Source organism: Pseudorca crassidens, chromosome 6 (assembly GCF_039906515.1).
Source record: "Pseudorca crassidens isolate mPseCra1 chromosome 6, mPseCra1.hap1, whole genome shotgun sequence".
In the NCBI taxonomy this organism is placed as follows: Eukaryota; Metazoa; Chordata; class Mammalia; order Artiodactyla; family Delphinidae; genus Pseudorca; species Pseudorca crassidens.
In genome coordinates this window covers 124,249,884-124,274,547 of record NC_090301.1, presented here as the reverse complement: position 1 = coordinate 124,274,547, position 24,664 = coordinate 124,249,884, and the positions used below count along the sequence as shown (strand labels likewise).

Here is a 24,664-nt window from a genome sequence, read left to right as displayed (position 1 = left end):
GAGCAGAGACACGGTGCAATCTTCTGGCAACTGTGCATCTAACCATAATCTTCAGAGAGTAATTTCCATCTTTGGCCAGCTCTAACCTGGAACCATGTGGGAAGAGGATTCTGGGAAATGTAGTTTGAACTTAAAAGTTGACATGGTACAAACTGTCACTGCAGGTGAGAGTGGCGGGTGGGAAACCACAGTAGGGGACATGGTAGTTGCGGGAGTCCACAGTGATATTTTATAGATCTAGGTTCATGCTCCTGTGAGAGAGCAAGTTCTTTAAAATCTCCAGGCCTTTTTCTTCCTCTGTGAAATGGGGACATAATACCTACTTTACAGGATTATTGTGAGGATTAAATGAAATGTTTGTAAAGCATTTAGCAGTGTCAGCACAATGTAAAATATTGTAAATAGTAGCTTTTGTTAGTAGTAGTAGTTGTGGTAGTAATGAGAAGGGATTGAGAAATAGGAAGGGTGTATTTCAAAAGGGAGGGGAGAAGTAGAGCAGATGAGTGGAGATAAGAATGAAGTAGAGGGGCATCCCTGGTGGCACAGTGGTTGGGAGTCCTCCTGCCGATGCAGGGGATGCGGGTTCGTGCCCCGGTCCAGGAGGATCCCACATGCCGCGGAGCGGCTGGGCCCGTGAGCCATGGCCACTGAGCCTGCGCGTCCGGAGCCTGTGCTCCGCAGCGGGAGGGGCCACAACAGTGAGAGGCCCGCGTACCGCAAAAAAAAAAAAAAAAAAAAAAAAAAAAAAAAGGAATGAAGTAGAATACATGGTTCCTGTACTTGAGAATGTTACAGTCAAGCTGCAGAGAACACATGTAAACATAAAGCATGGTTGGGAAGCTGTTAAGTAAGGTGATATCCTTTAAGAAAAATGACTGCTGTGATAAGTGGAGAGACAGCAAGTGCTGTCATTCCAGGGCAGTTTAGGTTAAGCGGTAATGTATGTGAAATTCCTAGTACACTGGCAGTCCACAGAGGTTAATTATTTTCCACTTCTTATTTATAGAAGGAAAGATGCCCAGATGAGGTGGGTAGGGGAGGCTTAAGCTGGGTCCTTGTTTAGACAAGTAGAAAAAGGGAGGAAGCATTTCAGACAGCAGAAATAGGAGGAGACGTGGACAAGGTATGTAGCACTTCATTAACACAGTTTGGGACCTGTTGACTCCACTCTTTGCTTTTGGTAATCTGTTTGTAGTTTCTAAAGATTGTCCGTGTTTGCTCCTGCTTGGGCCAATTGCCCACCTCTGGACCATCAGTTATGGTGTGGGACCACACTGAGCTAATTTGGTGACACTTAGTAATCAGGTGGGTGGTTGGAGGTGGTGGTGGTAGAAGGGACAAGCTTCCAGAAGAAGGCCACTATGGATGAGTCCCTCCTTTCGTTGTAGTCATTTGGTATAATAATTCTACCTTGTTATTTTTCAGTTCCTTGAATTAAGCATTTTATTCTTTTAATACAATTAATATTTGTGTAAGTTAACGACGTTTACCAATTATTTCCAGCTTTTGTTCTCCTGGAATCACTTTCCTTCTTCATGAAGTATATCCTTTAGGAGTTCCTCAACTAAGAAGGGTCTGTTGGTGATAAATTACGATTTCTGTTTGTTGGAAATTTTTAGCTCTTATTCTTGAATGACATTTTAGTTGTGAGTGAAAGTCTAGATTGGCAGTTATTTTTCCCTCAGCATTTTGAAGATATTATTCCAGTCTGTTTTCTCTTGTATAATCAGACCTAAAAGGCTGTATGGATATTTTATTAATGATAATTGTTTCATTGTGTTGTTGGAGTATATAAGTGATTTTTTAATGGAAGTATTCACATTGTTTTTTTTTCTTTCTATTTTAATTTTTAAATTCACTGAATGTTTATTGAAAAATCTTAGGAATCAGTAAAATGAGCTTTTAATAAGTTTGTTATCTAGTTTTAGTTGTTCATGTGCACAGTTATTACTAAAATGTTTGACTGCCTTCTCTGTGTTAGCACTGAAGATAAATTGATCATTGTTCCTGTAGTCATAGACTCCATTCTGGTTGGGGAGAGACAGATATATTAGGGTGACCTCATAATTAGTTATCCAAACTGGGCTACTTTTGAGAGTGAAAGCATGCTATTTTAATAATGGTTTTGGAGCAACAAAAATAAACTGGGGAAGACCTGCAAGATGGCAGAGGAGTAAGAAGTGGAGATCACGTTCCTCCCCACAAATAAATCAGAAATACATCTACATGTGGAACAGTTCCTGCGGAACACCTACTGAATGCTGGCAGAAGACCTCAGACTTCCCAAAAGGCAAGAAACACCCTACATACTTGGGTAGGGCAAAAGAAAAAAGAAAAAACAGACTAAAGAATAGGGATGGGACCTGCACCTCTGGGAGGGAGCTATGAAGGAGGAAAAGTTTCGACACACTAGGAAGCCCCTTCGCTGGTGGAGATGGGTGGTGACGGGGGAAAGCTTCGGAGCCACGGAAGAGAGCACAGCAACAGAGGTGCAGAGGGCAAAGCAGAGAGATTCCCGCATAGAGGATCGATACCAACCAGCACTCATCAGCCCGAGAGGCTTGTCTGCTTACCCGCTGGGGCGGGTGAGAGCTGGGAGCTGAGGCTTTACCTTCTGAGTTCAGATTCCAGGGAGAGGACTGGGGTTGGCTGTGTGAACACAGCCTGAAGGGGGCTAGTGCACCACAGCTAGCTGGGAGGGAGTCCGGGAAAAAGTTTGGACCTGCCTAAGAGGCAAGAAGAGGCCATTGCTTTGGGGTGCATGAGGAGAGGGGATTCAGAGCACCGCCTAAACGAGCTCCAGAGACGGTCGCAAGCCGTGGCTATCAGCACGGACCCCAGAGGCAGGCATGAAACACTAAGGCTGCTGCTGCAGCCACTAAGAAGCCTGTGTGCGAGCACAGGTCACTATCCACACCTCCCCTCCCGGGAGCCTGTGCAGCCCATCACTGCCAGGGTCCCGGGATCCAGGGACAACTTCCCCGGGAGAACACACAGTGCGCCTCAGACTGTTGCACCATCACGTCGGCCTCTGCCACACTTTAACGCCGTCCTGTTTGAGCAAAGAACAGATGCCCTCAGGTGACCTACATGCACAGGCGGGGCCAAATCCAAAGCTGAACCCCAGGAGCTATGTGAACAAAGAAGAGAAAGGGAAATCTCTTCCAGGAGCCTCAGGAGCAGTGGATTAAATCTCCACAATAAACTTGATGAATTCTGCATCTCTGGAATACCTGAATAGACAACAGATCATCCGAAAATTGAGTTGGTGGACTTTGTGTGATTTTATCTGTGTAGCTTTGCTTTTACCATTTGTCCTAGGGTTCTGTCTGTCCGTGTTGGTTTTTTTGTTTTTTCTTTTGAAGTATAGTTTTTTAGTGATTGTTATCATTGGTGGATTTGTTTTTTGGTTTGGTTGCTCTCTTCTTTCTTATCTTTTTCTTTTTTTAAAATTACTTTTACTTTGCTTATTTTTATAATTTTTTTATTTTAATAACTTTCTTTTCTTCCTTCCTTCCTTCCTCTTTCTTTCTTTCTTTCTTCCTTTCTTTCTTTCTTTTGTTCTTTCTCTTTCTTTCTTTTCTTTCTCTTCCTTCCTTTCTTTTTTTCTTTCTCTTCTTCTTTCTTCCTTCCTTTTTTCTTTCTCTTCTTTCTCTCTTCTTTCTTTTTCTTTCTTTCTTTCTCTTCCTTCCTTCCTTCCTTTCCCTCCTTCCTTCCTTCCTGTTCTTCCTTCTTTTCTTTCTCTCTTTCTCTCCTTCTCTCCTTCTCTTGCTTTTTTTCTTCTCTCTCCCTCCCTCACTCCCTTTTCCTCTGAGCCGTGTGGCTGACAGAGTCTTGGTGCTCTGGCTGGGTATCAGGCCTGTACCTCTGAGGTGGGAGAGCCAAGTTCAGGACATTGGTCCACCAGAGACCTCCTGGCTCCACATAATATCAAACAGCAAAAGCTCTTTCAGAGATCTCCATCTCAACGCTAAGACCCAGGTCCACTCAACGACCAGCAACTACAGTGATGGACACCCTACACCAAACAACTAGCAAGACAGGAACACAGCCCCACTCATTAGCAGAGAGGCTGCCTAAAATCATAATAAGGTCACGGACACCCCAAAACACACCCTGGACACGGTCCTGCCCACCATAAAGACAAGATCCAGCCTCACCCACCAGAACACAGGCACCAGTCTCCTCCACCAGGAAGCCTACACAACCCACTGAACCAACCTTAGCCACTGGGGGCAGACACCATAAGCAACAAGAACTACAAACCTGCAGCCTGTGAAAAGGAGACCCCAAACACAGTAAGATAAGCAAAATGAGAAGACAGAAAAACACACAGCAGATGAAGGAGCAAGGTAAAAACCCACCAGACCTAACAAATGAAGAGGAAATAGGCAGTCTACCTGGAAAAGAATTCAGAATAATGATAGTAAGGATGATCCAAAATCTTGGAACTAGAATGGAGAAAATATAAGAAACATTTAACAAGGACCTAGAAGAACAAAAGAGCAAACAAACAATTATGAACAACACAAGAAATGAAATTAAAAATTCTCTAGACGGAATCAATAGCAGAATAACTGAGGCAGAAGAATGCATAAGTGACCCGTAAGATAAAATAGTGGAAATAACTACCGCAGAACAGAATAAAGAAAAAAGAATGGAAAGAATTGAGGACAGTCTCAGAGACCTCTGGGACAACAATAAATGCACCAACATTCTACTGGGCCCAGTAGAAAAAGAGGAAAAGAAAGGGACTGAGAAAATATTTGAAGAGATTATAGTTGAAAACTTCCCTAATATGGGAAAGGAAACAGTCATTCAAGTCCAGGAAGTGCAGAGAGTCCCATACAAGATAAATCCAAGGAGAAATAAGCCAAGACACATATTAATCAACCTATCAAAAATTAAATACAAAGATTAAATATTAAAAGCAGCAAGGGAGAAACAAAAAATAACATACAAGGGAATCCCCGTGAGGTTAGCAGCTGGTCTTTCAGCAGAAACCCTGCAAGCCAGAAGGGAGTGGCAGGACATATTTAAAGTGATGAAAGGGAAAAAATCCTACAACCAAGATTACTCTACCCAGCAAGGATCTCATTCAGATTCGATGGAGAAATTAAAACCTTTACAGACAGGCAAAAGCTGCGAGAATTCAGTACCACCAAACAGCTTTACAACAAATGCTAAAGGAACTTCTCGAGGCAGGAAGCACAAGAGAAGGAAAAGGCCTATAACAACAAAGCCAAAACAATAAAGAAAATGGTAATACGTATCGATAACTACCTTAAATGTAAATGGATTAAATGCTTCAACCAAAAGACACAGAGTGGCTGAATGGATACAAAAAAAAGACCCATATATATGTTGTCTACAAGAGACCCACTTCAGACCAAGGGACATATATAGACTGAAAGTGAGGGGATGGAAAAAGATATTCCCTGCAAATGGAAATCAAAAGAAATCTGGAGTAGCAATTCTCATATCAGATAAAATAGACTTTAAAATAAAGACTATTACAAGAGACAAGGACACTACATAATGATCAAGGGATCAATCCAAGAAGAAGATATAACAGTTGTAAATATTTATGCACACAGCATAGGAGTACCTCAATACATAAGGCAAATGGTAACAGCCACAAAGGGTAACAGAATCATAGGAGACTTTGACACCCCACTTTCACCAATGGACAGATCATCCAAAATGAAAATAAATAAGGAAACACAAGCTTTAAATGATACATTAAACAAAATGGACTTAATTGATATTTATAGGACATTCCATCCAAAAACCACAGAACACACTTTCTTCTCAAGTGTTCATGGAACATTCTCCAGGATAGATCATATCTTGGGACACAAATCAATCCTTGGTAAATTTAAGAAAATTGAAATTATATCAAGTATATTTTCCGACCACAACATTATGAGGCTAGATATTAATTACAGGAAAATAAAAAATACAAACACATGGAGGCTAAACAATACATTACTAAATAACCAAGAGATCACTGAAGAAATCAAAGAGGAAATCAAAAAATACCTAGAAACAAATGACAAAACACGATGACCCAAAACCTATGGGATGGAGCAAAGGCAGTTCCAAGAGGGAAGTTTATAGCAATACCGTCCTACCTCAAGAAACAAGAAACATCTCAGACCACCTAAACTTACACCTAAAGCAATTAGGGAAAGAAGAACAAAAAAACGCCAAAGTTAGCAGAAGGAAAGAAATCATAAAGGTCAGATCAGAAATAAATGAAAAAAAAATGAAGGAAACAATACCAAAGATCGGTAAAACTAAACGCTGGTTCTTTGAGAAGATAAACAAAATTGATAAACCATTAGCCAGACTCATCAAGAAAAAAAGGGAGAACACTCAAATCAATAGAATTAGAAATGAAAAAGGAGAAGTAACAACTGACACTGCAGAAATACAAAGGATCATGAGAGATTAATACAAGCGACTATATGCCAATAAAATGGTTGGAAGAAATGGACAAATTCTTAGAAAAGCACAACCTTCTGAGACTGAACCAGGAAGAAATAGAAAACATGAACAGACCAATCACAAGCACTGAAATTGAAACTGTGATTAAAAATCTTCCAACAAACAAAAGCCCAGGACCAGATGGCTTCACAGGTGAATTCTATCAAACATTTAGAGAAGAGCTAACTTATCCTTCTCAAACTCTTCCAAAATATAGCAGAGGGAGGAACACTCCCAAACTCATTCTACGAGGCCACCATCACCCTGATACCAAAACCAGACAGAGATGTCACAAAGAAAGAAAACTACAGGCCAACATCACTGATGAACATAGATGCAAAAAATCCTCAAGAAAATACTAGCAAACAGAATCGCACAGTGCATTAAAAGGATCATACACCATGATCAAGTGGGGTTTATCCCAGGAATGCAAGGATTCTTGAGTATATGCAAATCAATCTATGTGATACACCATATTAACAAATTGAAGGAGAAAAACCGTATGATCATTTCAATAGATGCAGAAAAAGCTTTTGACAAAATTCAACACCCATTTATGATAAAACCCTCCAGAAAGTAGGCATAGAGGGAACTTACCTCAACATCATAAAGGCCATACATGACCCACAGCCAACATTGTTCTCAGTGGTGAAAAACTGAAACCATTTTCTCTAAGATCAGGAACAAGACAAGGTTGTCCACTCTCACCATTATTATTCTACGTAGTTTTAGAAGTTTTACCCATGGCGATCAGAGAAGAAAAAGAAATAAAAAGAATCCAAATTGGAAAAGAAGAAGTAAAGCTGTCACTGTTTGCAGATGACATGATACTATACATAGAGAATCCTAAAGATGCAACCAGAACACTACTAGAGGTAATTAATCAATTTGGTAAAGTAGCAGGATACAAAATTAATGCACAGAAATCTCTGGCATTCCTATACACTAAGGATGAAAAATCTGAAAGAGAAATTAAGGAAACACTCCCATTTACCATTGCAACAAAAAGAATAAAATACCTAGGAATAAACCTACCTAAGGAGACAAAAGACCTGTATGCAGAAAACTGTAAGACACTGATGAAAGAAATTAAAGATGATACAAACAGATGGAGAGATACACCATGTTCTTGGATTGGAAGAATCAACATTGTGAAAATGACTATACCTCTCAAAACATCTATACATTCAGTGCAATCCCTATCAAACTACCAATGGCATTTTTCACAGAACTAGAACAAAAAATTGCACAGTTTGTATGGAAACACAAAAGACCCTGAATAGCCAAAGCGATCTTGAGAAAGAAAAACGGAGCTAGAGGAATCAGGCTCCCTGACTTCAGACTATACTACAAAGCTGCAGTAATCAAGACAGTATGGTACTGGCACAAAAACAGAAATATAAATCAATGGAGCAGGATAGAAAGCCCAGAGATAAACCCACGCACATGTGGTCATGTTATTTTTGATAAAGGAGGCAAGAATATACATTGGAGAAAAGACAGTCTGTTCAATAAGTGGTGCTAGGAAAACTGGACAGCTACATGTAAAAGAATGAAGTTAGAACACTGCCTGACACCATACATAAAAATAAACTCAAAATGGATTAAAGACCTAAATGTAAGGCCAGACACTATAAAAGTCTTAGAGGAAAACCTGGGCAGAACACTCTATGACATAAATCACAGTAAGATCCTTTTTGACTCACCTTGTAGAGAAATAGAAATAAAACCAAAAATAAACAAGTGGGACCTAATGAAACTTAAAAGCTTTTGCACAGCAAAGGAAAACATAAGCAAGACAAAAAGACAATCCTCAGAATGGGAGAAAATATTTGCAAATGAAGCAACTGACAAAGCATTAATCTCCAAACTTTACAATCAGGTCATGCAGTCAATATGAAAGAAACAAACAATCCAATCCAAAAATGGGTAGAAGACCTAAGTAGACATTTCTCTAAAAAAGATAACAGATTGCCAACAAACACATGAAAGGATGCTCAACATCACTAATCATTAGAGATATGCAAATCACAACTACAATGAGGTTTCACCTCACACCAGTCAGAATGGATGTTGTCAAGAAATCTACAAACAATAAATGACGGAGAGGATGTGGAGAAAAGGGAACCCTCTTGCACTGTTGGTAGGAATGTAAATTGATACAGCCACTATGGAGAATAGTATGGAGGTTCCTTAAAAAATTAAAAATAGAACTACCATACGACCCAGCATTCCCACTACTGGGCATATACCCTGAGAAAACCGTAATTCAAAAAGAGTCATTTACCACAGTGTTCATTGCAGCTCTATTTACAATAGCCAGGACGTGGAAGCAACCTAAGTGTCCATCGACAGATGAATGGATATAGAAGATGTGGCACGTATATATCATGGAATATTACTTAGCCATAAAAAGAAACGAAATTGAGTTATTTGTAGTGAGGTGAATGGACCTAGAGTCTGTCATACAGAGGGAAGTAAGTCAGAAAGAGAAAAACAAATACTGTATGCTAACACATATAGAATCTTAAAAAAAAAAAAAAAGAAAGCTACTGAAGAACTAGGGAAAGAACAGGAATAAGGACGCAGATATAGAGAATGGACTTGAGGACATGGGGAGGGGGAAGAGTATGCTGAGATGAAGAGAGTGGCATGGACATATATACACTACCAAACCTAAAATAGATAGCTAGTGGGAAGCAGCCACATAGCACAGGGAGATCAGCTCGGTGCTTTGTGACCACCTAGAGTGGTGGGATAGGGAGGGTGGGAGGGAGACTCAAGAGGGAGGAGATTTGGGGATATATGTATATGTATATTTGATTCACTTTGTTATAAAGCAGAAACTAACACACTATTGTAAAGCAATTATACTCCAATAAAGATGTTAAAAAATAAAACGGGACTGTCCTTAGCAGCCTGGGACTTAACAGTTTACTGTACATATGTGCAAATACAAAGTACCATGGGAATATCACAGATAATATAAAATATAGAAATAAAATTAAGTACAAAAGTATAGGTAGTAATCTAATATTGAAATACTGAAGCTGTATTTAATTAAATAATGATAGCCGTAATACTTTTCATCTTACAGGAATGAAGGATACCTAAATGTCAGCTTAGCCTAATGAAAACATGGCAAAAGCCACAGTGGACAAAAATTTTAGAGTTTTCAAATTGGATATGTAGGAGATCATGCCCAGAAATCGGGGAAATAGGGGGCAAAGTGCTCAGAGTGGCAATTAAGTTAATTGGAAAAGGTTTCATGAATAAGTTGTTTTGAGATGAATGTTAGGAGTAAGAATTCCTAAAGAGGAGGGGGAAATAGGCATTCAGGAGATGAACAGAAGCTAAGGCCCAGTAAGTAGGATCTATCAAGTCCTTTGGGGAAGGCAGGTAGATTGGATTGACTGAAACAGGTGTGTGCTGTGTTATGTTGTGGTAGTAAAGAGATCCAAATTTGAGGTTTAAGGTATTTGTTAATGGCCTAGCTATTTACAAAGTGCTTTTAGGTGCTTCAGGAGATATAAAGATTTGTAAGTAATGTTTCTTGCCCTCCAGGAGCTTACTGTATCATGAGGACACAGCCCGGTACACATAACTTTTTTACAAAGCATGAAATGAAAGGGATTATGGGAATTGATTTGATGAAAACTGGCTAGCTTTGGGGTTTTATGTTGGAGTTTGAGGTTCTGGCAATATATATTGAATTCAAGTTCTGACTGAGAAGTACTATGTTTCATATTATTTGGCAGTTTTGTTTTATATAAGCAATAGAAAGTGTCCGACTGCTACCAGCAAAATGAGTGTGCTCAACGTAATCCTATTTTGAAGATGACCCTGGCCGTGATTTTATTATACCAGTATAAGGTATGCGTATTTGCTTATTTTTTAAGCTTTGGATAGATTTTAGAATTTTAAAAAGACATCAGTATTTTAGAATTTGGTGTTTTGTCATTTTTTAAATCCAGGAGATGAGTGAGGGGAGCATAGTGGTACACAGTAGGCAGGGGCTAAGTGCTGGTGGACAAATGAGAGGCAGTATAATGTAGCATGCAAGAGTGGATTCTGAATAAGGTTGTGTGGGTTCCAAAGCTCAACTTAATAAACTTATTATTATTTTTTTGAGTGTTCGCTATGCTTTGGTATTGTTCTAAGTGCTTTACAGATATTTCATTTAAGCCTTATAATAATGAAGTAGGTACAGTTACTGTCCCCATTTTATAGATGAGGAAATGGGCTTTGAGAGCCATCATTATCATTATTGTCAGGGAATTTTGTGACATTTTTGGTAAACTAATGTTGAGTTTTTTCCTCTCTAGTGCATGATAGAAATATCAGGGAATGCCAGTCAGGGTACAAATACATCTACATTAGCCTACAGTGATTTGAGAGATGTTTTTTTTTTTTTTTTTTGGCTGCGTTGGGTCTTCGTTGCTGCGGGCTTTCTCTGGTTGCCGCGAGCGGGGCCTACTCTTTGTTGCGATGCGTGGGCTTCTCATTAAGGTGGTTTCTCTTGTTGCGGAGCACAGGTTCTAGGTGCACAGGTTTCAGTAGTTGTGGCACGCAGGCTCAGTAGTTGTGGGCGCAGGCTCTAGAGTGCAGGCTCAGTAGTTGTGGCGCCCGGACTTAGTTGCTCTGCGGCATGTGGGATCTTCCCGGACCAGGGCTTGAACCCTTGTCCCCTGCATTGCAGGCAGATTCTTAACCACTGCACCACCAGGGAAGTCCCAGAAGTTTTTAAAATGCCCAAAAGAGTATTGACTGAAGAGCTACCCCATTCTCCTTTAAGATCCATTTAATAAAATGTAGGAAATAATTAAGGTTTGTAGACATTTAAAATAAATTCCCCAACATTCTTAGTATGATTTAAGAACTAAGAAAGAAAAACAAAAACCCCTTAATATATCAACTTAATTTTAACAAACATTTACATAATTACTACTATATGCTAGGCCCATTCTAAGCACTTTACAAACATTAACTTGTTTAATTTCCATGGCAGTCTGGTGATGATTATACCTATATAAATCTTCCTGTTACAGGTAAGAAAATTAAGGCAAAGAGAGATTGAGTCATTTGCCTAAGATTACACAACTAGTGAGTGGCAGATGCAGATTTCAAACCCAGGCAGTTTGGCTCCACAGTCTGAGCTCCTAACCACTATGCTTGCTATTTTTATTTTTATAGGGAGCATGACCTGTTGAATGTTAAAATGCAGGTGAGTATGACATAATGTTACAGATCACAAATATTTTGTTACTGTGTTATACTTAAAAAAGGAGAAAAATTAGAATTTGCTTTTTAGAATTTAACCTGCCTTTAGCTCTGAGTTGTTTGGTGGAAGAGAAGGCAACCGACATCTATTAAGTTAGAATCTCTATGTTAGGTATTTGTGTTAGGTGCTATACGTATCATCTTATTCAGTGCTTAAAGCAAACCTGGAATATGACCTCTGATATCTTCATTTTATAAACAAGACCATGAATACTCTGATTGTATTCAGAATGGCAAGAGTTATGAATGCAAGTCCCTGTGTGAATCTAAAACATTCTACTACAATACTCTGCTTCCCAAGGAAATGTGAAAACTCAAATTTGATTTGCCAGATAAACTACATGTCCTTTTGAAATGTCAGTTCAAGAAATAATAAAACATTTTATTAACTAAAAAGTCTTTTAGAACTTGATAACAGAAAGGAAGCAAAAACATCCTAAATATGATGATTATCATGACAACAGGGACCACTAGATGGACATTAGATTTTTCTTTGCCTTTCTGAGGATGTGCAGGCCTGTTTACAAATGATTGCCTGCACATGAGGGTGATCATTCAACCAGTTTGAAATTACATTAGAGGTAGCGCTATTAAGTTATTAAGGATTAACCAGATTTATTGCATCTAGGTAAGTATTTTCTTAAATCATTCTAGGAGGCTACATATTGTTGTTATTATATCAGTACTTAAGATGTTTTGGGAACGCTTAAAGTTCTCTTTAAATTTGATCTTTATATGGTTTTGAGTAGATAATATGGTACAAAGTTCAGAAACTATGAAAAGATACACAGTGCAACTCTCACCCCCCAGCTACCCAGTTCTTCCTAACTGGAAGTGACCAATATTACTGGGGAAGTACTCCTTTGAAATTGTCTTCCGAATTTTTGAATACCTGAAATTGGAATGTGTCTGACAAATGATGGCAGACTTTATTTTTTTAGAGTCAGAATTCATTTGTAGTCTGGCAAATAAAGGGGCCACCAGTCTGCGTAATTTTTTAAAAATCAAAAGCAAGGGGTGTCTGTAAGGTAGTGAGACTTGTGTAGCTTATAAATTGGCTTAAAGTCAGTGGTCAGAGTTGCAGTGCTAGTAGCGTTATAGAATAAAGTTTGCAGCTGGGTTGAGATGATTGACAGACTACATATTTAAAATATGTGATTTGCTAAAATTGGACACACACACCTGTAAAACCATCACCCCATCAAGATAGTGAACATATCCCCCACCCCCAGCAGCTTCTTCATGCCCTTTTCTAGTCCCATCACTGTCTTGCCTCTTTCCATTGTCCTTAGGCAACCAATGATCTGCTTTTTGTCACCATAAATTAACTACGCACCTGGTGATGGACGTTTGAGTTTCCAGTTTTGGGCTATTACACATAACGCTGCTATGAGCATTTGTGTACAAGTATTTGTGTGGACATACGCTTTCATTTTTCTTGAGTAAGTATGTAGGAGTGAAATGGATGGGTTGTAAGATTTTGCCAGACTGTTTCATAAGGTGGTTGTACTGTTTGACATCCTTACCAGCAATGTGGATGTTTTTGTTGCACAGCATCCTTGCCAACACTTCATATGGCCATTCTTTTGGAATCTCATTGTATTTCCCCCCGCCCCTTGCCGACTGTGAAAAGGAAGGAATTTTACTTTTTTTTTTTTTTTTGAGCAGTTTTAGGTTTACAGAAAAATTGACCGTAAAGTACAGAGTTCCCATTTACCTCCTCACCCCTCCCAGTTTTCCCTATTATTAACATTTTGCATTAGTGTGATATTGATACATTTGTTACATTTGATGAGCCTGTATTGATGTATTCTTTTTAAAAAAATATTTATTTGTTTGTTTATATTTGGCTGTGCCGGGTCTTAGTTGCAACATATGCGGGATCTTTAGTTGCGGCATGCGGGTTCTAGTTCCCTGACCAGGGATCGAACCCGGGCCCCCTGCATTGTGGAGTCTTAACCACTGGACCACCTGGGAAGTCCCAATACATTCTTATTCATTGAAGTCCATAGTTTACATTGGGGTTCACTCTTTGTGTTATTTATTGAATGAGTCCTGACAAATTTATAATGACATATATCTACTATTATTATAATACCCTACAGAATCTTCTGTGGCCTAAAAATCTTCTGTGGTCCACCTATTCATCCCTTCCTCCCTCCCTCCCTGGCTGCCACTGGCAGCCACAGATCTTTTTACTGTCTCCATAATTTTGCCTTATCCAGAATGTCATATGGTTGGAGTCATACAGTATATAGCCCTTTCAGATTGGCTTTTTTCAGTTATAATATTGCATTTAAGGTTCCTCCATGTCTTTTTCATGGCTTGAGAGCTCATTTCTTTTAGCACTGAATATTCTATTGCTTGAATGTGTCACAGTTTATTTATCCACTGACTTAAAAAAAAAAAGATCACTCGTTACTGTATGAGGGTTTGGAGTGAAAACAGGCTGGTTAGATGGGAAGGTATTGCAGTAACCCACACAAGAGATGATCATGCCTTGGAATGGAATGGTAGTGGTGGAGATATATATTTAAGGAAAAGCTAACAGGATTTGCTGACAGGTTGGAATGTAGAATGAAAAAATGAAAGGAATCAGGGCTATCCCCAAATTTTTGTCTTGAACAGCTGGAAAAATAGAGACGCTTTTTTGATGAGATAGTGAAGACTGGGGAGGAACAGTAATGTTTATATTTTCCCAACTTTGTTTGTTTAAAATTTTTTCTTTAGAAATTTTCAAAAGTTGCAGAAATGGTTGTAAAGAAGTTTCTTTTCTAATCATTTGAGACTAAGTTGCCAGCATGAGGCTCCATCACTCCAGAAGACTTTAGTTTGTAATTGCTATCAGCAAGGGCATTTTCTTACATATCTGGAATACAGCCATCAAAATCATGAAGTTATCATTGATAGAATAGTATCATCTAATCCACAGAACCCATTCAGGTTTTGCCAGTGGTCTCAGTAATGTCCTTTTTAGCAACACAATTCAATCTAGGATCATATTTTGTATTTAGTGTTTTTCTGTCTGGAACAATTCTTCAATGTTTCCTTGACTTTCATGATCTTGATAGTTTTGAAATTTATAGAGTAGTTGACTCTTAAAATATTCCTCAGTTGAGGTTTGTCTGATGCTTCCCCTATGATTCAGTTTAGGTTATATATTTTTGGCAGGAACATCACAGAGGTGATGTGATAGTCTTCTCAATGCATCCCATCAGGTGTAAATGATTTTAATTTGCCCATTACTGGTGATGTTAATTGATAACTTAACTAAGCTTTCTGCCAGATTTCTACTAAAAAAAGGTACTTTTTTCCTTTATAATTAATAAACATTGGGGGGAAAGATATTTTGAGACTAAGTATCTCATTCCTCATCACTTCACCCACTAGTTTTAGCATTTATTGATTTTTCTTGGCTGAATTATTACTACTGATGACTGCCAAATAATGATCTTATAATTTTATTATTATAATTTATAAGTCTACATTCAATAACCCATGCTTTGAATGTCAGAATAAAGGAAAGTCTTCTTCCTCTTCTCCCATTTATTGATTCATTTTTTAATGATGTGTCTGTGGACTCATGGATTCCTTTTTTGTTCAGTGGGTTGTAATCGATCATTATTTATTTTGAAGCCCAAATTGTCCCATATTTGGCTAGTGGGAGCCCCTTCAAGGTCGTTCCTGTGTCCTTTTGACATGTCCCACGATTCTTTGCATCCTTTCTTCCTGGCACAGTAAGATGTTCTAGGCTTCCTTTGCAGTCACCTGATTCATACATGGAAATAATCCGTATTTTCAAGGATCCTTCATTCCTCTTAGTGGAGATTGGTATTTAGAAACCAACATTTAGCAGGTGTACTCATTGTGAGTAGGATGTCACTGCTTCCAGGTCTCCATAGACAAAGCTTTAAAACATATATAGGGGGGCTTCCCTGGTGGCGCAGTGGTTGAGAACCTGCTTGCCAATACAGGGGACACGGGTTTGAGCCCTGGTCTGGGAAGATCCCACATGCTGCGGAGCAACTGGGCCCGTGAGCCACAACTACTGAGCCTGCGCGTCTGGAGCCTGTGCTCTGCAACAAGAGAGGCCTCGATAGTGAGAGGCCCGTGCACCGCAATGAAGAGTGGCCCCCGCTTGCCGCAACTACAGAAAGCCCTCGCACAGAAACAAAGACCCAACACAGCCAAAAATAAATAAATAAATTTATATTAAAAAAAAAAGACAAAAAAACATATATAGGTACAAATGTGTGTGTTTGTGTACATCTATATCTGTTTTTTTACATATTTCAAAACTGTGACTTATGATGATACCTTCAATCCCAATTCCACACCACAGGATTCATTCTTGCCTTACCCCTTTCCATATTTGCAAGACCCCCAAAGACATTAGATGGAGCAGTTGTTGGGTGGGCAGAGGCAGGTGTAATAGCAGCCCAGCATGGTGCTATAATTTTTCCTCTCACCACTTCTTTGCCTGTGTTTTACATGTTGTATTTCCGTTTAGTTCTATATACTTAAAAATTTGTTGAGACTTTCTCTTTTAGCTGCAGATTATTCTTTAGGTATGTTGTTTCACTTCCAAATGTTTGAAGATTTTCTTGTTGTCTTTCTGTTATTACTTTCTGGATTGCTTCCACTGTGGTCAGAGAACATAGTTTATATGATTTTAATTCTTTTAAATATGTTGAAATTTATTTTGTGGCCCAGGATATGGCCCAGGTCTACCTTGGTGAATGTTCCGTGGGTGCTTGAAAAGAATGTGTAATCTGCCATTAATGGGTGGAATGGTCTCTTTGTGTGTGTGTGTGTGTGTGTGTGTGTGTGTGTGTGCACGCGCACATGTATGTGTGAATTAGCTTAATTACAATCATATGTTTTTTAAGGAGCTTAAGAGAAGAAAAAAGAAAACATTTTAATAATCCTCAAACTTACTCTCATATTTCTTTCTAGTGTGCTTCATTTTGTCTGTTGGATTTGAGTTACCTCATCTGATGTCACTTCTTAGTCTGAAGAACTCACCTTAGTATTTCTTTCCTTTTTTTAAATTTATTGCCTTTTTTTTTTTTTGGCTGCCTCAGGTCTTAGTTGCAGTATACGGGGTCTTCATTGAGGTGTGTGGGATCTTTCGTTATGGCGTGGGCTCTTCGTTGTGGCACGCGGGCTTGTCTGTAGTTGTGGCGGGCAGATTTTCTCTCTCTAGTGGTGCTTGAGCTCCAGAGCGCGTGGGCTCTCTGTAGCTTGTAGCATGCGGGCTCTCTTGTTGAGGTGTGCGAACTCAGTAGTTGTGGCGCGTGGGCTTAGTTGCCCTGCAGCATGTGGGATCTTAGTTCCCCAATCAGGGATGAAACTTGCGTCCCCTGCATTGGAAGGTGGATTCTTTACCACTGGACCACCAGGGAAGTCCCCCCTTATTCTTATAAAGCAGTTCTTCTTGCAGTGAATTCTCTCAGTTTTTGTTTGTCTAGGAATGTCTTTATTTCACCTTCCATTTTGAAGCATAGTCTTGCTGAATATGAGATTCTTGCTTGATATTTGTGTTCTTGTTTTATTTTTGTTGTTACACGTGCCATTCCACCTTTTTCTGACTCAGTTATTTATGACAGAAGTTAGTAGTTGTATTTTTCCTCTCTAGCAAAATGAGTTATTTTCTTTCAGCTTTTAAGATGTTCTTTATGTTTGGCTTTCTGTAGTTTAATTACAATGTGTGTCTAGGTGTGAATCTTTTTTTTAAGATTTTTCAAATGACTTTAAAAAAATTTTAGGTGTTGATTTCTTGATATTTATTGTGTTTAGAGTTTATTGAGCTTCTTGGATCTGTAGATTCCTGTTTTTCAAGAAATTTGGGAACTTTTCGGCCATTGCTTCTTCAGATATTTTTTTCTGTCTACTTTTTTCTTCTTTCCTTGTGGGACATGCATTAAAATGTGTTCGTCTGCTTAATGTCTCACAGGTCTCTGAGACTTTGTTAATTTTCCTTCAGTCTTTTTTCTCTCTGTTCTTCAGATTAGATGACTACTATTGATCTCTTTGTGGAGTTTAATTCTTTCTTCTGCCATCTCAGATTTACTGTTGAGTCCATCTGATACACTTTACATTTGGATATGGTATTTTTCACCTCTAGAATTTCCATTTCAGTTCTTTTTTATAGTTTCTATTTATTGATGTTTCTTATTTATGGAATAATTTTCACCAGATTTTCCTTTAATTCTTTTAAATATATTTATAATAGCTGCCTTGAAGTCTTTGCTAATTCCAACATTTTAGCCTACCCAGGGTCCATTTCTACTGATAGCTTTTTTCCATATATATATATATTAAGTATGGGTCCCACTCTTCTCTTTCTTTGCTTGCTTCACTTTTTTTTTTTTTTTTGAGAACTAGACATATTAGATAATACATTGTAGGATCTCTGGATTGGGATTTTTTTTTTTAAAACCAAGTTGCTTCTACTTAATCCATGGAATACATTGTTCCCCATTCTTGTTTGGCTGTTATTGTATTTGCTTAGTTATTTTTGTTTGTTTCTCTGTTTGTATTTTTATTTATTTATTTATTTTTGACTGTGTTGGGTCTTCGTTTCTGTGCGTGGGCTTTCTCTAGTTGCAGCGAGCGGGGGCCACTCTTCATCGCGGTGCGCGGGCCTCTCACTGTCGCGGCCTCTCTTGTCGCGGAGCACAAGCTCCAGACAGGCAGGCTCAGTAGTTGTGGCTCACGGGCCTAGTTGCTTCGCGGCATGTGGGATCTTCCCAGACCAGGGCTCAAACCCATGTCCCCTGCATTGGCAGGCAGATTCTCAACCACTGCACCACCAGGGAAGCCCTCTGTTTGTATTTTTAAAGCCAAACTTCCTAAGGGTTGCCCTGTGACTGCATAACTTAGTGGTCAGTCAGTGATAGAACAGAGGTTACACTCAAATACTTCAAGCCTGTAAGGCTTCAGCCATCTTCTGGTGGATGTGTGTGAATTGGAGAGTGCAAATTTAAGGCAATAGCCAAGTGGACCTTACTTTTTACTTTGTACCTGGCCCTCTTGGGTTTCCTCTGTCTACATATGCCCATAGTTTCCTAGTCAGCCAGTGATTTGTACAGTTCATCCAGCACTTCTGTGGCTCTCTCATTTTCAAGATCTTCCCATTAAATTTTTGGCTGGTGTGACTTTGCCCCCAGCTGGGACCCTTTCCTCCTCCTCCTAGCAGAGCTACTGGTTTTCCCTGTTCATTTTTACCCTGTTTTTTCCTTTTATTGACAGTGTCACTTAGCGTGACTCTTCATCTTTCACACCAAATCAAGTCAAGCCCTTTAGCAAGAGTTGCTGAATTTCAGGGCCAACTCTGCCCTGTTGAAAGTTCTTATGTAGGCCAAACTGGGCTAGTGTTGGGAATCTCCTGACTCCCACTGCTTTACCTGAAGTTCTGGTAGTTTTCCCTGAATAAATACTTCTCAATTTGTTGTTTATCTTTTGGCAGTTTCCAAATCCCTGAAATAGTTATTTTTGGCAATTTGTCCAGTTTTATTCTTACTTTTGGAGAAGAGGATTTGCTGACCTTTTTATTCCGCATTAACTGGAAGTCCAAGCTCTTTTTATTTTGTCTTCAAAATATACCATGAATCCTTTTTTTTTTTTCCTCCATCTTACCTGCTGCCATATTATTCTAAACACTTTAATATACCATCATCTCCTTCTGGACCTTAAGTAACCTTATAACTGTTTTTGCTGCTTCTGTTTCTCTTACAGTTCATTCTTTAAATAATTTTTTGAGTTTGGGAATGCTTTAGATTTACAGGAAACTTTTAGATAGTTCAGAGGGTTCTTGTATTCTGCACCCAGTTTCCATATTGTTAACATCTTATGTTATTATGATACATTTGTCACAAGTAAGGCATCAATATTGATATATCATTATTAATCTCATATTTTATTCAGATTTTGTTGTCCTTTCTCCATTCCAGGATCCCATCTAGGATGCCAGATTACATTTGGTTTTTATAATGCCTTAATTCCTCTGGGTTGTGGTAGTTTCTCAAACATTCCTTGTTTTTAATGACCTTGACAGATTTGAAGAATATTGACTAGATATTTCATAGACTGTCTCTCAAATTTCATTTTGACTGATACTTTCTCATATTACTTAGTTTATGAGTTCTTGGAGGAAGACCACAAAGGTAAAGTGCCATTTTCATCATATTTGATAACATCATATTAAAGGTTGAATATAAACTTGATTTATCACTGTGATGTTGACCCTGGTCACCTGGCTGAGGTAGTACCTGTTATATATCTGCACTTAAAGTCATTCCTCCCCTCTTTTGCAAATGAAAGCACACTGTAAGCATTCTTTTTTGTTTGCTTTTTTGCTCAACATGTGTTTTTAACTTCAAGCATTGTTTGCTCAATATGAATAAATATCCATGTTTTGTTACATGTATCTGTAGTAATGCAAATGAACCAACTAAATAACATTCAGTTCCTGAATTTATAGTGTATCCATTCTATGAGTGATACACATTTTGGCTGTTACATTTATTCAGCAGCCAATGTGATATTTATTTATTTTTAATATTTATTTATTTATATTTATTTGGCTGCACGGGGTCTTTAGTTGTGGCACGCGGGATATTTTGTTGCTACATGCGAGATCTTCCTTGCGACATGCGGGATCTTTAGTTGTGGCATGTGGGATGTAGTTCCCTGACCAGGGATCGAACCTGGGCCCCCTGCATTGGGAGCATGGAGTCTTAACCACTGGACCACCAGGGAGGTCCCCCAATGTGATATTTAAAAACAAAACAAAAACAAATGCAACCAAACAAACAAAAAACCCCAAATCAAATCATATCTTATCTTTGCTTAAAACCACTAACTGACTTTCTGCTGTATTATATATGATAGTCAAACTCCTTTATGAACTTTCTTGGTAGTGGCTATAGCTTACATTTTCATTTTATTTCTTGCCACTCCCCCTTTGCTTTGTAAAGTACTGACCACACAGTCCTTCCTACAGTTCCTGGAGCATGCTAAGCTTTTTGGGCATTTGTGTGTGCTATTCTTCAGCCTTGAGAGTTTTCCCACTGACTCTTCTTCAGACTGATACCTTCTCAGTTGTTAGAGTGCTTACCTGTTTACTCATTCACTGAGTTTGTTTTCTTCATTGGCACTTTGTATTCACTTGTATGTCTTCCTCATTAAAGTGTAAGCCCCAAGAGTACAGGGACTTTGTTTACTATAGTATATGTGGCATATAGTGAGTGGACGCTTAATAATTTTTTTTTTTTAAGACATGAGTGAATGGTAGTCCTCAAAGCATATGAAATGGAGGTATTTACAATGTTAGTAGATCATTTAAAATACAAAATAAAACCCTACATTTTAAAAGTAAATGGTTGCGGGACTTCCCTGGTGGTGCGGTGGTTAAGAATCTGCCTACCAATGCAGGGGACACAAGTTTGAGCCTTGGTCCAGGAAGATCCCACATGCCGAGGAGCAACTAAGCCCATGCACCACAACTACTGAGCCCGTGTGCCACAACTACTGAAGCCTGCGCGCCTGGAGCCCATGCTCCACAACAAGAGAAGCTACCACAATGAGAAGCCCACGCATTCCAATGAAGAGTATCCCTCGCTCGCCACAACTAGAGAAAGCCTGCACGCAGCAACAAAGATCCAATACAGCCCAAAAAAAAAAAAAAAAAAAAAAAAAGTTGCATTTGAAGGAAAGCACAGTGCAGGATCATTAAGTTTAGATTTGAGCCTTGTTGGGATTTTGCAAGAAGTAAGTGTTTTGGGGTGTTTCTTTGGTATTTTTAAAATTGTAGTAAAATAAAAATAACCTAAAATTTACTGTCTTCACTATTTTTTTAAGTGTACAGTGCAGTGGCGTTAAATATATTAGCATTGTTGTACAACCATCACCACCATCCTTTTCTAGAACTCTTTTCATCTTGCAAAACTGAAACTCAAGACCCATTAAACAAAAACTCCTTTTCTTCTGACCCCAGCCCCTGACAACCACCTTTCTACTTTATGTCTGTATGAATTTGAATAGGTACCTCAAATAAGTAGAATCATACAGTATTTGTATTTTTGTTGGCTGGCTTATTTCACTTAGTAAAATGTCCTTAAAGTGTATCCATGTTGTAGCATATGTCAAAATCTACTTCCTTTTTAAGGCTGAATAATACTTCATTGTATACATATACACCATGTTTTGTTTATCCATTCATCTGTCAGTGAGCGCTTGGGTTGCTTTAACATTTTGGCTATTGTAAATAATGCTCCTTTGAAAATGGAAGTACAAAAACCTGTTTGAGTCCCTGCTTTCAGTTCTTTTGGGTATATACCCAGAAGTGGAATTGCTGGATCATATGGTAACTTAGTTTTTAATTTTTTGAGGAACCGCCATACTGTTTTCCATAGTGACTGCACCATTTTACATTCCCACCAACAGTACACAAGAGTTCCAATTTCTCCACATCTCTGCCAACATTTATTATTTTCTTTTTTCTTGATAGTAACCATTGTAAGGGGTGTGAGATGGTATTTCATTGTGGTTTTGATTTGCATTAGTTTCCCTAATGATTAGTGATATTGAGCATCTTTTCATATTCTTATTGGCCATTTGTATATCTTCTTTGAAGAAATGTCTATTCAAGTCCTTTGCCCACTTTTTAATCATGTTATTTGTTTTTTGTTGTTGAATTGTAAAAGTTCTTTATATATTTGGACATTAACCTCATCAGATAAATGGTTTGCAAATATTTTCTCACATTCCATGTATTACCTTTTCACCCAGCTGATTGTGTCCTTTGAGGCACAGAAGTTTAAAATTTTTTAAACAGTTATATTGAGGTGTAATTGATAACAAAATATAACTGCACATATTTAATGTGTACAATTTTATGAGTTTGGACATATATGAACACCCATGATACCATCACCACTATCAGAGTAATAGACATATCCAATACCTCCCCCAAATTCCTTGTGTCCCCCTCACCCCCTTTTCTTTGGTGGTGGTAAGAGCACTTAACATATTTACCTTTTTAACAAAATTTTAGGTGCACAGTACCATATTAATAACTTCAGGCATTGTACAGCAAATCTCTAGAACTTAGTCATCAGAATAACTGAAACTTTATGTACATTGAATAACAATGCCCCATTTTCACCACCTGCTGGTCCCCCAACCCCACAACTATTTTATTCTCTGCTTCTATGAATTTGACTATTTTAGATACCTCATATAAGTGGAATCATGCATTATTTGTTGTTCTATGACTGGATTGTTTCACTTAACATAGTGTCCTCCAGGTTCATCCATGAGATGTTTTAAATTTTGATGAACTTCAGTTTATCTGTTTTTTCTTTTGTTGACTGTGCTTTTGGTGTCACATCCAAGACATTGTTGCAAAAATGAGCTTTCCCTCTATATTTTCTTCTAAGAGTTTTATAGTTTTAGCTCTTACATTTAGGTTTATGATCCATTTTAAGGTAACTTTTGTATTTGGTGTAAAGTAAGGCTACTTTTTTTTTTTTTTTGCATGTGAATGTCTAGTTTTCCCATCACTAAATGTTTTAAAAACTGTTCTTTCCCTGTTACATAGTCTTGGCACCCTTGTCAAAAGTTATTTGACCAAATATACAAGGGTTTAATTCTGGACTCTATTCCATTGGTCTTTATGCCAGCACCACGTGTTGTTTTAATTACTGTAACTTGGTAGTGCGTTTTGAAATCAGGAAGTGTGAGTCCTCCTATTTTGTTCTTTTTCAGGATTGTTTTGGCTATTTGGCATCCTTTGAGATTCCTTATGAACTTTTGGATGGGTTTTTCTATTTCCGCAAAAAAAAAAAAATCATTGGGATTTTGATAAGGATTGCATTGAATATGTAGATCACTTTGGATAGTATTGACTTCTTAGTATTAAGTTTACTCATCCATGAACATGGGATGTGTTTCCATTTATTTATGTCTTTTTTTTTTTTTTTTTTTTTTTGGCGGTACATGGGCCACTCACTGTTGTGGCCTCTCCCATTGCGGAGCACAGGCTCCGGACGCGCAGCCTCTGGACGTGCAGGCTCAGCGGCCATGGCTCACAGACCTAGCCGTTCCGCGGCATGTGGGATCTTCCCGGACCGGGGCATGAACCCGTGTCCCCTGCATCGGCAGGTGGACTCTCAACCACTGTGCCACCAGGGGAGCCCTATTTATATCTTTTTAATTTATTTCAGCAGCATTCGGTAGTTTTCGTTGTATGTCTTTCACTGCCTTGGTTAAGTTAATTTCTAAGTATTTTATTCTTTTTGATGCTCTTGTAAATGGAATTTTCTTAATTTCATTTTCAGATCGTTCATAGTGTATAGAAATGTAACTGATTTTTGTGTGTTGATCTTGTATCCTGCAGTGTTGTTGAATTTATTAGCTCCAGCACTCTGTGTGTATGTGTGTGTTTGTGTGTGTGTGTGTGTGTGTGTGTGTACAGTCTTTAGGTATTTCTACATAAAAGATCATGTCACCTTCAAACAGAGATCATTTTACTTATTTCATTCCGATTTGGAAGCCTGTTTCTTTTCATGCCTAATTGCTCTTACTACAACTTCCAATGCTATGTTGAATAAAAGTGGCAAAGTGGGCATCTGTGTCTTGTTCCTAATGTGAACCAGGAAAAGCTAAGGGGAAATGCTTTCAGTCTTTCACAATTGAGTATGATGTTGAGTATAGGTTTTTCTTATATGATCTTTATTATGTTTAGGAAGTTTCCTTCTGTTGCTAGTTTGCTGAGTGTTTTTATCATGAAAGAGTATTGAATTTTGTTAAATGCTTTTTCTGCATCAGTTGAGATGATTGTGTATTTTGCCCCCTTCCTTCCACTGATATGATACATTACATTGACTTT

At 38.4% G+C, this 24,664-nt stretch overlaps 1 protein-coding gene and 1 non-coding gene across 2 annotated transcripts in view; one reads left to right on the top strand and one right to left on the bottom strand.

Annotated features, from left to right (window-relative positions):
* Positions 1-24,664, top strand: part of MAP3K2 (mitogen-activated protein kinase kinase kinase 2) — a 99,072-nt gene that overhangs the window by 8,634 nt on the left and 65,774 nt on the right. The gene's annotated exons all lie outside the window — the stretch shown is intronic.
* TRNAW-CCA (transfer RNA tryptophan (anticodon CCA)) lies at positions 20,460-20,532 on the bottom strand. The gene has a single exon. It is a non-coding gene; the product is annotated as a tRNA-Trp (tRNA).